Raw genomic sequence first — 16,150 nt, 5'->3', positions numbered from 1 at the left:
ATAAAGCTAAAAAAAAACTATATAAGGAAGAATCCTGAAAAAAAAATGTGGGCAATATGTTTTTTTTTTTTTTTTTTTTGTAAATGTGTGTGAACCTGAAGATAAATGAACTCTTTAATTACTTACATTTTGGCCGAAGAGTGCTAATGCGGAAAAACTTCGTTAAAGTTCATTTTTTTTTTGTGTGTTGAGGTTTTTCTTATGCGCGGTGCGCGTTAAAACGCCAGAAATGTTCTAAGTAGAAAAAAGATAGCATTAGAATGAGTTCAAGCTTGGTATAAGAATTTTTCGAACCACCAAGAAAGTGTCAACTCTTTTTGTAGGTTGGCGTTTTTTTATGTGTAGCCGTTGTTAAAGAAAAAGGTGTTTTTTCTTTGTTTTGTTTTGTGTTGTTTCAAGGAAATTCATCTGGTTGAAACGTTTTATCATTATCCGTGAAAATGTGGGATGTATTTGAAATGAAATGCGTTTCCGTTAAAATATTTTCAGCTTTTTTTGTATGCTCCTTAGTTTATAATATATATATATATATATATATATATATATATATATATATATATATATATATATATAACGGAAAAAAAACAATAAGGAAGAGAGGGAAATAACGTCTTTTTTTGTTGGTGTTTTTTTTTTTTTTTTTAAGTTTTAAACGTGCTCTCCCAAATCCGTTGTCTGTTTGTGTGGGTGGTCAGAAACCATGCGCTGGTTTTTAAAATGCGCGCCTACCCTGTTAAAACGCGAAAGAAGTGTCTGTTCGGAAATGTGTTATCACGTCGGGATCACAATTTTAGGGAATTTCCCTAATAAAATAAAATAACACAATTCTATGAACAAATGACAAACAACTTTTTCAACTTAACAAGGGATAGGTTTATTCGCAAAGCGTACTTTAGAAAGAAAGGAAGGAAGAAAGTAGAGTCGGGTCTCCACTGCCTTACGAGGTAGTTACATCCAGTGGCTGTCGTCAATACCTTTATTAGGGGCAGCGAAGCGAACAGATGTCTCGAACCGTCGAAGGCTGGTAGCGTAAGAGCGAGAGTTTTCTTCTGGGACCGGAAGTTGTCTGGTCCCTAGGGGTTAATTCGTATTCATGTGCAAGTCCTCAGATTGGGCAGTTCAAGACCACATCACTCACTCAGAGGAAGCGAAGGCGCGAGAAGAAAAAGGGTCTATTTGTGTCTGCTATAGTCTCTCAACTTTTTTTTTTTTTACCTCTGATCGGCTTTGGGTAGGATTGAAACAGCTATCTTCAGATAATGCTCCCCTCGAACCGAAGAGATTAACCATATCTATCTACTGCGCCACGGGCCCCGAAGGGCGATCAATTTTTATTTATTTATTTATTTTTTGTCTTATAAATCTACGTTAATGTATTATCTGATTTTCCCTGATTGGGTCCGTACCGAGTGGTATATATATATATATATATATATATATATATATATATATATATATATATATATATATATATATATATATATATATATATATATATATATATATATATATATATATTATTGAATTAATTTAAATTTATAATAGAGATGAGTATAATTAATTAATCTATTTATTGCGGACTATATCCTCATCTTTTTGAGTTGTTGTTTCACGATTCCTCTAGCCTTCGTTGGGAGTTTCTATCCCGTCGCAGTTACCACCTGACGAAGGCAAATGAATAGTTGGCCGAAACATCGTGAAACAACATCTAAAGAAATTAGGATAATAGTCTGCAATAAATGAATTAATGAATAATATCAATTTCAGTAATGAATACAAATTAAATAATATATGCATTTATTTTTTATAATATATTTTTATCTTCCCGCTGTATCATATTTTTGTTTTCAGCAATATTACAGTTTTATTATTAATATCATATGTTTTTTTTTTTTACATATATCAGAATTTTATTATTTAGCAACATCATATTTTTCTTTCTTTATATTATTTCATTTGTATCAATCAGGGATATAATATTTTTAATCCTTAATAATGTCGTATTTATATTCTTTTACAATATCCTATTTTTTATTTTTTTACAATATCCTATGTTTTGTCTTTAGGAATATCATATTTTAGTCTTTATCAATATCGTACGTTTTATCTTTAGCAATATCCTCTGTTTAATAATTGTATTTTATTCGTCAGAAATATCATATCTTTATTTTTTGCTACATCATATTTTATTCTGCAGCAATATCATATCTTTATTTTTTGCTACATCATATTTTATTCTGAACCAATATCATATCTTTTTTTGCTACATCATATTTTATTCTGCAGCAATATCATATCTTTATTTTTTGTTACATCATATTTTATTCTGCAGCAATATCATATCTTTTTTTGCTACATCATATTTTATTCTGCAGTAATATCATATTTTTATTTTTTGCTACATCATATTTTATTCTGTAGCAACACCGTATCTTTATTTTTGCTACATCATATTTTATTATGCAGCAATATAACATCTTTATTTTTGGCTACATCATATTTTATTCTGCAGCAATATCATATCTTTATTTTTTGCTACATCATAATTTATTCTGCAGCAATATCATATCGTTTTTTTGCTACATCATGTTTTATTCTGCAGCAATATCATATCTTTATTTTTGCTACATCATATTTTATTCTGCAGCAATATCATATCGTTTTTTGCTACATCATGTTTTATTCTGCAGCAATATCATATCTTTATTTTTGCTACATCATATTTTAATCTGCAGCAATATCATATCTTTATTTTTGCTGCATCATATTTTATTCTGCAGTAATATCATATCTTTATTTTTTGCTACATCATATTTTTTCTGCAGCAATATTATATCGTTTTTTTGCTACATCATATTTTATTCTGCAGCAATATCACATCTTTATTTTTTTCTACATCATATTTTATTCTGCAACAATATCATATCTGAATTTTTTGCTACATCATATTTTAATCTGCAGGAATATCATATCTTTATTTTTTGCTGCATCATATTTTATTCTGCACTAATACCATGTCTTTATTTTTTGCTACATCATGTTTTATTCTGCAGCAATATCATATCTATATTTTTTGCTACATTATGTTTTATTCTACAGCAATATCATATCTTTATTTTTTGCTGCATCATAATTTATTCTGCAGTCATATCATATCTTTATTCTTGCTACATCATATTTTATTCTGCAGCAACATCATATCTGAATTTTTTGCTACATCATATTTTATCCTGTAGCAAAATCATATCTTTTTTTACTACATCATATTTTATTCTGCAGTAATATCATATCTTTATTTTTTGCTACATCATATTTTATTCTGTAGCAAAATCATATCTTTTTTTTACTACATCATATTTTATTCTGCAGTAATATCATATCTTTATTTTTTGCTACATCATATTTTATTCTGCAGCAATATCATATCGTTTTTTGCTACATCATGTTTTATTCTGCAGCAATATCATATCTTTATTTTTGCTACATCATATTTTATTCTGCAGCAATCTCATATCTATATCTTTTGCTACATCATGTTTTATTCTGCAGCAATATCATATCTTTTTTTGCTAAATCATATTTTAATCTGCAGCAATATCATATTTTTATTTTTTGCTGCATCATATTTTATCCTGCAGTAATATCATATCTTTATTTTTGCTACATCATATTTTAATCTGCAGCAATATCATATCTTTATTTTTTGCTGCATCATATTTTATTCTGCAGTAATATCATATCTTTATTTTTTGCTACATCATATTTTATTCTGCAGCAATATCATATCGTTTTTTGCTACATCATGTTTTATTCTGCAGCAATATCATATCTTTATTTTTTGCTACACCATATTTTAATCTGCAGCAATATCATATCTTTATATTTGCTACATCATATTTTAATCTGCAGCAATATCATATCTTTATTTGTTGCTGCATCATATTTTATTCTGCAGTAATATCATATCTTTATTTTTTTTACTATATCATATTTTATTCTTTAGTAATACCATATTTTTATTGCTTGCTCGTACTGTATTTTTCATATCTATTTAGCGAATTCCTATGTTTCCCGATAACATTTCTTCCCCAACTGTTTCCTATTTTTTTCACTAATAATAATTTTTAGGTTGTCATTGCTCTGTCCGTATTATATCTTAGTATTTTCCCTCCTTTTTTATTTTCAGAAGTAATGTACTATTTTGTTTACGTCTGTGATATCGTTATTTTAACCCGTCTTACGGCAATATTTGCTTGTGGCATGTATGCCCTAATGTCTGTTTTATTCTTGTGTTCTCTTTTCGCTTCTAACTCTTTTCTTTGCATTGTATCCATCCTTAAAAAATTACTTCTTTTGTTCGTCTTTTTTCCGATCATGATTTCGCCTCTACCACTCAACAGCATCATTTAATTGCTTCTCAATCCATTGCACACAATATCAATTTTAATTTATTTCGTCTTCGCTAGTTGTGGCCAATTGGACAACAATATCCTGCGTTTTTCTTATTATTCTCTTTACGGTTTACGTATCAATAATCACAAATGCCAGTTTTTACATGCGTCAACATCGTCCTTGATTGTCCCCGTTTATTTATCATACCGATTGTTACGTGCTTATTGTCTCTGATTCGTCAATACGGTCCTCTATTCGCATGTGTCTATTCGTCTTCTTATAAACTATATTTCCTAATTACTGTTATGTCAACTCCTGATAATTTCTATTTTTCTATTTGCTTCTCCAGTTGTCTTATCTATGTTTTCGCACCTTTTACCTGTGCTTCCTTTTTCTTAATTTCTTGATTTGTACCTTCTCTCTTTCACGGCGTGCACTGGTTTTTGGGACCAACTATTTTTAAACACTATTGCAATCGTGTTGAGTTGTCCCTGTATTAATCTAAGTGTGAAAAAATAAATATATTGAAAATGGATAACATCTTCCACTTTCCTGTTAAAACTCATTTTAAATTGACTAATATATATATATGTAAATATATATATATATATATATATATCGCATAATATGCATACGTACAAACACACACACACACACACACACACATATATATATATATATATATATATATATATATAAGAGAGAGACAGAGAGGTGTGTGTATAAAATATATATATATATATATATATCTGTATTGTTTACAATAATTGGACACTTGTTATCATACTGAGTGGTATTTGCACAAAGTTTCGGTCGATGTAACCTTCGACCTTCGTCAGGAGAAAAAATCGCTAACTCTTCGTAGGAAAAGTTGTCCGATTAATCTTAATAATAAAAAATCTCGAAAATTAATGGCTGTAACATATATATATATATATATATATATATATATATATATATATATATATATATATATATATATACGGCATAATAATGTTGACACACCGGTTCTCTCCAGATCACCAAAGGTAAGCAACGTTGAGGTAGACTAGTACCAGATTGGTGACCATTTTGGAATTCTACTCGCCGTATGTTCTCTCCGCTCATCTTGGCATTGTTTCTTGCCGTCCTTTACCTCCAATTGTCACAGGTATGAAACAACTATGAAACAATGTTTACTCAGGAGAGGCGTGGTTTGAGACTGTGCAATTCTTGCCACACAAATGCCATGCGCAGGCACCCTTACAGTCTGTGAAGATATATATATATATATATATATATATATATATATATATATATATATATATAACTACTTCATAGTCTGTGAAGATATATATATATATATATATATATATATATAACTACTTCATTTACTCACATAAAATTAATATACGAAAGTATAGATTTATGCGTAAACTTTAAGTATTTACTTCAAAAGTGCTCAATACGTAGTTAGAGCTAGTTAGTAATATATATATATATATATATATATATATATATATACACATATTAAGTTAGGCCTGTTTGTATAATTATATATCACTATAGCTGTTAAAAAGGGATGATTAAGTTCTTTTTATCCATGGTAAACTACGGCGGAGGGTTAACTATTGAATGGAGCTAAAAAAAAGTCCTACATAAATAAGAGGTAGAGTGGCCCAACCAGTTTTCGCTCTCACTTTTCAAAGTCGAATCGAATTTTGTTATATACAGGGAAACGAATTCAAACGGGTGCACCATTAAAATTAAAACAAACTATTAGAAAGGAAAAATAGAGAACAACTAAAATAAATATTTCGTTTTGATAGTTATACAATGGAGAGAAAACGCCTTAGAGACTAATTAAGTCCAGACCCCCAAAACAATTCCTTTGCTTACAGCGAGAAAGTCTCTTTAAACGGACTTGAACAGTCTCCAACACCTTTAGATGAAATAACGAATACGAGTGACTTGGAATACACAATGAACCACGGTTAACTCCACTGCACATCGCGGGGTGTTTAGCAAATGATTCGTTACACCAGAAGCATATATATTCAAAACGTCCGTCAGTCCGTAGATTTCATTCATGATTTCGCTGGTTATATATACCATCTTACGTAATGGTCAGTTTGCCAACGTTGTTGGCGCTGCAACTATATTTAAATTTATAAATTACATCATCCGTATGATGGAGGGGGCGGAACGTCCTCTCAAGAGAGTTTTAATAATGGTTTTGTCGAAACAACACTTACATTCTCGGCAAAATTGCAATTTTCAACAGCTGAGCTTATCTGTTTGGCGAATTATTCACTTGTTTTCCCTAACCAAGGTAAACGAATGTCGATTGAAAATTAAGCGACTAACAATGCCCATTTTTCTTTTTATAACGAAGTAAATGAGAGCAAGGAGTTACGCATTATTGGACAACGTGTTTATGATCGTTTTTAATTGTTAATCCAATTAAGATTGCGAACAAATTATGACGGCACGATGTGTTAAGATTAAAATTTAATTATACTTTCTTTTGTCATTGTTTTGGATTACGGTGAATTCATGTAAGGTAACTTGATGGAGTTTTGGTTATCAATTCATCAAGGTAGGCTGAAGTAGAATTGCTTTCGCCCTCATAGGTATACTGTAATAAGGGATACATTTTGTTGAGTAAAGTTAAGAATGTGTTTACCTCTGTTTGATTATTGAATAGGGAAAATGTATCATCTACATATTGACAGTAGACTCGCAGTGGTATGGGTCCAGATAATAATTGTTTTTCATAGGCACTCACAAATATATTCACCATTATTGGTCCAAGGAATGGGCCAATGGAAAAACCATCTATTTGCGGATGCATCATATCCTTGAAACCAAATTTAACAGATGTTGTGGCAAATTTCATTAGCTCAGTAGATATATTTTCAGGAAGAGAAAGAGGTGATATCTTACCGGATGTTCCAAAATAGTTGATCCCATTCTAAATGCCTATCTCTCCGAAAACCACTTGATGGATCTCCATGAAACTGAATACACTTTATGTTGAAGGTCTTACGTTTGCTTGGTAAATTTTACAAAGAAAATTACAAATATTTCTTGGTTCATTTACAGATTTTCATAAATGTTTAATATGAGTGCTGCCTGTAACTCTGCACACGTCGAGTCAGTATTCGAGCTCGTGCCAAACTCGCTGTAGCATGACTTCGGTAACAGTTTCCAGTGCAGCTGTAATTCAGTTTCAGTTCTGCAGTGTTTGCTAGAAGAGGAGGTACTAAGTCTAGCCTTTTTACATAACCCCAGAGGAAAAATCACACGGAGAAGGGCAGGTGATCGTGGTGGCCATTTCTAAAGCAAATCGACTTCTTCACTACATCGACCAATCTATCTCTCTGACAGAATCTCATTGAGGTAGGCTCGTACAGTGAGCTTCCAATGAGGTGGAGACGCATCCCCCTGAAAAAGGAAACTTTCATCATCATTTTCTACGAGTTGACCAGTTAGCCAATTTTTAAGCATTTGGTTATTTATGTATGCATAAGCAGCCCTTTTCTTTAAGTGTTTTGTGCACAGTTCTAATTTGATTTGTTGTTGGTGCTTTCTTTGCAATATTTGTAAAGAATACACGCTGCACTGTCTTTGTTGACTGAGCCCGATCATACTCTAACCCGCAAAACGCCCTTTTCTTTTAAAGTGAACGGCATTTCTTAACCTGAAAAGATAGAAATGCCAAACGTTACGCATAAAAACTCGAAACGTTTGTACACAAGCTGTGAAAATGTGAGGCCATTCCAATGAAAATTGTCAAAATGATTGGCCTACGAAATGGGGTCAAACATTTTCGAACACCTTTCACTACGATATAACAAATCAGTGCAGATATCCATTTTCTCCAAAAATTGGAACATAAGTGAATAAGTTGCTGATATCATGAATTTATTGGCAATTTCATGATTTTGAATAAAATTAAGAAACTCGAATGAATCTTTTAAGCAGTAGTTACTATAATAATGAACTACTAGCTGGAAAATATAGAAGATCCATGTTGCAACCTTGTGTTGTGCGGATTATACCATGGAAAAATAAGCCTTAAAGGAATATCAATTTTAGGGTTTTAGGTAAGCTATATAGCCTAGGGTGCATAAAGCCTGAGGGTCTGATCTCATTAGCTATGTCAGAAGAGATTACACCGCTTTTCACCCACTTTATTAAGTTATTCTGAAAATTAGATTCTAAGGAAGCGGTGAAGTTATGAGTATCAACGACGCTGAATTTTATAATTTTTTCCTTGTCATTAAGTGTAATCGACATTTTATCAACATAATTATGATGATTTAGTACTGCCACTCCTGCTCCCTTTTCCGGTCTGGTTATTACTAGAGATGTGGTATGTTGCAAAGTTTTAATAGATGTAAAGTGTTCTCCGTGCCATTTAATCATTGAATGGAATACTGGTGTACTCACATAGCTATGGGCCACGCCATGTAATCTAATTTTAGGTACCTTACATTGGTTTCAGACACAGGTTGAAGCATAACTGCTTGAGTATTAAGTATTTCGAATTCCGAAAGTACTGCTTTACGTTTAATGCTAGAAGGTGGAACACAAAATACCACACCGTGATCCAGTACTAAACACTCAGTAGGAGACAGTTTCTGAGAGGGCAAATTTAGAACATTTTTACCTGTATTTTAGTCTGTTGACGAATCTAACTTTTTATACATTAAATGTTGCAATTTGTTATTGAATTGAAGCGTAATATTTTTGCGACCACGCTCTTGTAATATTACAACATACCGCCAAAAACGCAATTTATCACAGCAAGAAATCACTCACTGCCTCCCTCCAGAATTGTGTACAATTTGTTCCAAGTGTTTTTAGATTAAATGGTAACTTATATAATAGTATGTATTATATTACACAGTACTGTAATTGGTATATTTCAAGATTCGGAACCCACAGGTTTTATGCAACCAGTGGAAACACAACAAAAGCAATGAAAGAATTCGAACCGCTCATATTTTTTTCAGTAAAACCACATACATTTATTTCCAGGTGTGTTCCAGAACAATGTGTGTCTCTTGTTCAAAAGTCTACTTGTACTCTCATGTGCATAACAAGAATCTGCCGTCTCGAACATGTGGTAATCTCTATTTGTATGACCAAGTTTATGATGCGTCTTTTCCTGTCGCTATCAGCCCACGTATGTAATGCGTCTATACATGTCTTTCTATTATCTAAACGTCTGTTTATATAATCTGTTTCTTTCCTTCTTTGACGACGTCTATTCTCACACGGCTCGGTCATTAGCAGACGTTGGCTGTTGCTGTTGTCTGACATAAGCACGTCCGCATCCTTTGTCCACTCTATATATATATCGACAATAGACAAGAATTAACACCAGTAAACTAGTTCATTTCTCCTGAGGACTTGCTGAAGCAATATAAAACAAGGAGTCTGCAAGACTTGTCATAGCATGTTTACTTGATTATCCAATTAAATAACGCTTTCCATGCTAAGTCTCTATCACTGTCGACTTTTGGGGGGTATCTTTCATCGTCGTACAATATGTACTAGTAAACTTAGATGTTACTTTCCCATTCACAAAAGGAAGGATCTCGTATTACTACTACCAGAATTAATACCAATGTGTCTATTATTTACAGTTTTCTTAAATACTCTACATACACTTACTTAACTAAAAATTAAATATGTTAATCTTTGACAATGTTACAGGTGTTTTAACCATTGACTAGCGATGAAAAACTGGTGGACATCGATAAATGAAATTTCGTGGAAAAGTAAATATAAACTGAAAGTAATTTGCAACAAAAATAATGCACTGCTCAAATGCTTAGTAATTTTGGTAACGATGCGTTGACTTTAGACGTTGGGAGCAGAAATAAAGTGTTCCCTAGACGCAAGCGACCATAGATAAATATAACCTGTACTATGATTTACTTAAATGCTCTGGTCCTGGATATGACCTTAAACTATATTCAGTGGTGAGTCCCCAACTTGCGGGCTTTAGGGAGTGTAAGGCCACCCTTTTATTGCCATTGCTCACAGGTCCACTCTGACCCGGAGTATAGTACCTGTTAGGGTCCCAACTATGGGTTAAATAGAAAGCGACTTGAAAACAACAAATATATTCTATTAAAAATCTTTCCTCAACATCTTTGGATTCGGCATTTAATAACCTGGAAAGGGTTGATATGCCGTAAAACAAAAACAACCAACTAAAATGTTCATATTTTAATAAAATCCGACGGTTTATTACATATATCCAAACATACCATCTCTATTACAGTACGCTTCTACCTCCAGATCCTGACGACTAAAACTATCGTTTCCTAATTAAACATGAACCAAATAGGTGTGTTATTTTCCTAATCATGTCTTGAAAAAAATCAAATAGCAGAACTAGAATGCTTCCCTACAAATAAGCGAAAACAAACGCAACAAAATCTATTTAAAGATTAAAAAAAAACCTTGAAGCACAGATCATTTTTTAAATACAGGATTGGCTGTTAAATAATTTCAAAAGAGGTGATATATAATACAATTTTACAACCAAACAAAACATCCTGCATAAATGTGTGTAGATATAAACTAGAAATATAAAAAAATGAAAATGACATAATTCGTCATGTAATAACACGAAAACAAAACGACTAAAATTAACACAGCAAAACGACTAAATTCAACACAACCAAACGACTAAATTAAACACAACAAAACGACACACTTTAACACAACAAAACGACTAAATTCAACACAACAAAACCACTAAGTTAAACACAACAAGGGTATTAAATTTAACACAATAAAACGACTAAATTTAACACAACAAAACGATTAAATTAAATACAACAAAACGATTAAATTTAACACAACAAAACGATTAAATTTAACACAACAAAACGACTAAAATTAACACAAAAATGAGTAAATTTAACACAATTAAAAAAAGAAAAGCTTGTCTACCAAAATAACAAGATTTACCTTAAATAAACCTAAATGTGCCGATATGTTGCACAAAAAAACAACCAAATAAAATCATATGATAAAAATTTGAAAATAGAACAAATCTGAAGCATTTAAAACGCTTACTTAAATGGCTTTTTTTTTAAAGACCGATATTGAATGCCCAAGAACTGCTGATATGCCGTAAAATAAAACAAGCGAACCGTTAATATAGAACCCACCCGTTGAAGATGACAGGATAATTAATTCAACGTTTTATATTCTCACCAGGGAGGGGTGTTCTTTGGCAACGTTAAACACACTTCGCATAGCAATCGACAATCCTTATTTGTTTCTGAAATATCCCATAATGCAATTATATTTATTCATGCATTACCTTACAATTAATGTGTTCCTACCTCTTTTGAAATGTTAATTTCACGTTTAAATGATTAAGATTAATCCAATTCATTTTAGATTATATTTTACTTAAAGAAAAATCAGTGTTTCTCTCTTTCTTCTGAACAAAAAAAACTGACTGACATCTTAAATACATTTGCATTGGAAAATAACGAATGATTAAAAAAAACGCAGGTTTGTCATTCGAACATATCAAAAAAGAAACACTCATCAAATGCCTCAGAAACACTTAACACTTACAGACTGTAAGTGTCGATTGTCTAAAGCCGATCGTGCGGAGGAATATTTATTTGTTAAGTTATTATAGTCAATGATTTTAATTTAAACGAACAAAAAAGCAAATCCAACGAAACCAATAAATTTCTTTAAAATTTAGTTTTGGTCTAAAAACTTTCGGATCACTGTATTAAAGAGTCCTTTCTTGAATTCAAAATATCGTGACGTTATTTAAATATATCAATATCGTTTTAGTAAAAAAAATAAATAAATGAATAAATTTAATGGTTAAAATTCCAAGATGCGAAGGAATTGAAACGAACAAATAAGCTTTTAACATGGCAACGACGGCGGTAACAAGGAAGAAAAGAAAAACGCTGATATATTAAAAATTCAGAAAAAGAAAGACGTATCCAGCGTTTCCTTAGGACAAAGCTAACCGTTAAAGAATTTGAAACGCTAATCAGTTACAGACGCGAGTCCAAAGAAAAAAACACGTCTGAGCTCTACTGATAAAATGAACGTCACGGGGAATATGAAAAAAAACCCATAGTGGTGTCTTTAAGCGTAAAACAAAGGTTGATTCCTCTTGCAATCTTTCCATTTGTCAATTAAAAAGGAAGCATCGGATCATTAAAAAAAAAAAAAAGAAAAGCCTATCGCACGAAAGGAATATAAACAAATAGCAAATCAAACCAGAGTAATCTCCCATTCAAATACATAAAAAGAAAAATCCATGATGGAAGGGCAACAACTCTGTAAATCCGTTTTGATTCGTTATTTGGAGCTCAAGGAAAAAGGATAAGACTTATGAACTGTAATATATATTATCATCTTTTGACTTTTGTATTTATTACCTCTTCGTTCTTTTGTTATGCTCGTTAAAATAAAACAACAGAAAAGAAATATATACATGTTTAATTGATTATCATTTAATGTTAAAAATATATGTCGAAACTTTTCTGCTCTATACTCTCTTGCAGCGATGACCAGTTGATGGATAAGAAAAATTATATCTAAACGTCTGACATTTATTTTATACAGCACACGAGCCTACAGGCCGTGTTTAATCAGAGAAGAGAGCAGCTAATTGTTATCCCCGTTTAAATGCTCTTGGAGGAAGTCAATCAAATACGGGCTGTCGCGTAGCACCTGTGTGGTGTTCCACGCGATCTGAGAAAATCTCAGAAGAGCATGTCCCAATATATAAAATATGATTTAATGTCTCTTGATTATCTATTTTGCGACTTAAATCTAAGTAATAAACTATGAACACCATAAGGCTTTTAGACGTTGAGCAAATCAGTGCGAAAGACAATTTTAACATTTAAAACGACTTAGCGAAGATAAATTGACGCAGTAATTTACAAAACAGAACTTTATTAATTAAACGGTGCGTGTCAACTCTTAATTTAAAGATCAGATACATAACTATGATCATTTGTGTTTGGATCTACTTTGTTAAAACACACAATTCTTTACTTAATAAATACATTGTGTTTGTTTCATTTTTCATTTAAAAAAATAAATACACGTTAAATAGTTGTTTTCAAACTGAAAATTATGCTCAAATTAAGTATCATTTATTGCTTGAGAATATAAAAAGTGTCTATGTTTCCAATTTCAATTCTAATTGATCGCCGCAATATTATAAAGATAAATGTGGAGGAAAAGTAAACTAAGCCAGTTCAAATATAAAGAATGCCTCTCTATATAAAAATGTTCTTATTTAAAGTGTCTTGTAACGGGTCTCTGTGACTTTTCTGTGAATAAATGGAATTATTTTTTACAGTAAATGTTTAGTTTATTGATTTTTGTTACTGAGAAAAGCATACAAAAATCAAAACAATAATAGTAACATTGCTATTAATGAAAAAGCTACGTTTTTATATTAACAAATTTAGTAGATATTTTCACCAAAACCAGATTCTACTATTTAAGATAATTATGTCTCGAAATGAAAAGATGTTCTTTCAGAATTTGGAGTAGGTAACTTTCGTATATAAATTTTACGAAATATAAATAGATTTTTCTGCAATTCTAAATTTAAGGAATATTTACTAAATTCATTGCTACTATTCTTATCTAAGGCAATCTCACACAAAAAAAACAAAAATGAAGCCACATACTTATAGAAAAGCCTTAGCGTCTAATTTTTATGATTTTCAAATGTAACTTTTCTATATATGCGTGCATCCTTTTTTTCTACTTTAAATGAAGAGAAATGTTCTGAGAAAAGGAGAAGTAATCGAGCAACTTGGTAACACTTCTTGTTTGCATTTTGTTATAAAAAATCAGCTTTGTTTGTTTGCAAATCCACAATCTCAGTTTTTTTGAGGTTGAGTGTAACAAATATAATTGTTTTTTTACAAGTTAATAAATTTCTTTATATTTTCATATTATATATTTTAACTAACACTTTGAGAAACTCATTTTGAGGTTTTTGTCTATAATTATCGCTTCTGGTAAAACGGAAAAAAATGAACATTTTTCAGAAAAAGATGAACGGATAACAACAAGTTTTAACTGGCTTCAGAAAAATGTCAAAAGTCCATGAGCGTTTGAAACATTTAATAATCAATTGTGAACTCCCAGAAAAAAGGTATGTAGACGTTTAGCAAATAAGTGCGAAAGAATTTATATATTTCAAACTCTGTACAAGATTTAAGTAAAATTTATAATCTTTATATAGTGATTTACCAGTAATTAAGATAAATTAGACTAGGATAGTAATTCTAAATCTAAGAATGGGAATAATGGCAAGGAATTTTTGGCCTGAAATCTTATTTATTAGCATGCAATCTTAATTGAATTTGTTTCATATTTTATTGCCAGAAAAAATAATCTTCGTATCCGAAATTATCAAATAAAATAAAATAAATACTGATTCCGATACGTAAGAGTTCTTATTTTTTCGATTTCAGAATCTGATTAATCGCCCAAACAATAATACATACGTACACTCACACACACACACACACATACATACATATACACACTGACATACATTTAACACATCTACATAATATAATTTGACAAGAAGTAGTTATGACATTTTTGATATGGCTATAAATGATGTGTTTTCGAATAAGTTTCCGTTAAAATACCTTTAAATTAAATAACAATATTTAATCATTTACATTACATTCGGTTTAACAAAATAATCCTTTCTTTTCAGAACTTTGAATACAAGATGTAAAATTCAAATTCAAACAATTTCCTCATTTCAATTCATACTAGACCAAAAAGCTGCTTAAACAACCAGCAATATCATCTAGTTTAGAGGAATCGTATATTATTTCCCACCACTTGAGAGAGATTGGAAAGACAAAAAAGTTGATAAACTGGTGCCTCACGAATAGGCCACTTTTCATCGCAAGTCAGAACCCGGTTTAGAAATAGGTCGTTCTTGTTGCGTATAAAAAGGGAAAATTTCACTTCTTAATGGCCGTTCTTTTGAAACAATCAAAAGAACGGCCATTAAGAAGTGAAATTTCCCTTTTTATACGCAACAAGAACGACCTATTTCTAAACCGGGTTCTGACTTGCGATGAAAAGTGGCCTATTTACGATAAGTAGCGACGGTCAGCTATGAAGTTAGACGCCGGCGAAGCTCCACGAGACTTCTTGACGCGGGAGTTACACCAAAAGACTACCATGCTGATTGTTACTTAGTCTACGAGCGATCGCATCCATTACAGTCTTTTTTAAGACAGGCGAAACCATTATAGACGTGCTGTCAACGAATGGATGAAATGCATCAGAAACTTCGGCAATAACCAGCATTGGTTAACAGAAAAGTATTAACCCTTTTCTATGAGAACGCCCGACCGCGTGTTTCTAAACCAATTCGGCAGTAAGTGGTCTACGAAGCTCTGCCTCATCAGACATACTCTCCAGATCTCTCCCTTACCGATTACGACTTTTCCAAGGATAATATTAAGGAACTGTACGTTGCGAAAATTCGATCGCACTGCGTCTATTATTATCATCGAACTATCGCCTAATCGAATCAACACAATAATATTGGTTTGTGGCTGTCAATGAATTTCAATATGAATCCCAAAGATATTTTTATTTAACACTGAAATGGATACTCGCTTATTTACTGAAGTGAAAGGAAACCCCGGGAGAACTTTACCCAAAAATAAATCTATATTTTTTTGTGTGTATTGATATTCTTATT

This window comes from Euprymna scolopes, chromosome 5 (assembly GCF_053919585.1).
Source record: "Euprymna scolopes isolate OS-2025 chromosome 5, ASM5391958v1, whole genome shotgun sequence".
NCBI classification, from domain to species: Eukaryota; Metazoa; Mollusca; class Cephalopoda; order Sepiida; family Sepiolidae; genus Euprymna; species Euprymna scolopes.
The sequence above is the reverse complement of the archived record's forward strand: the minus strand, read 5'-3'. Positions refer to the sequence as shown.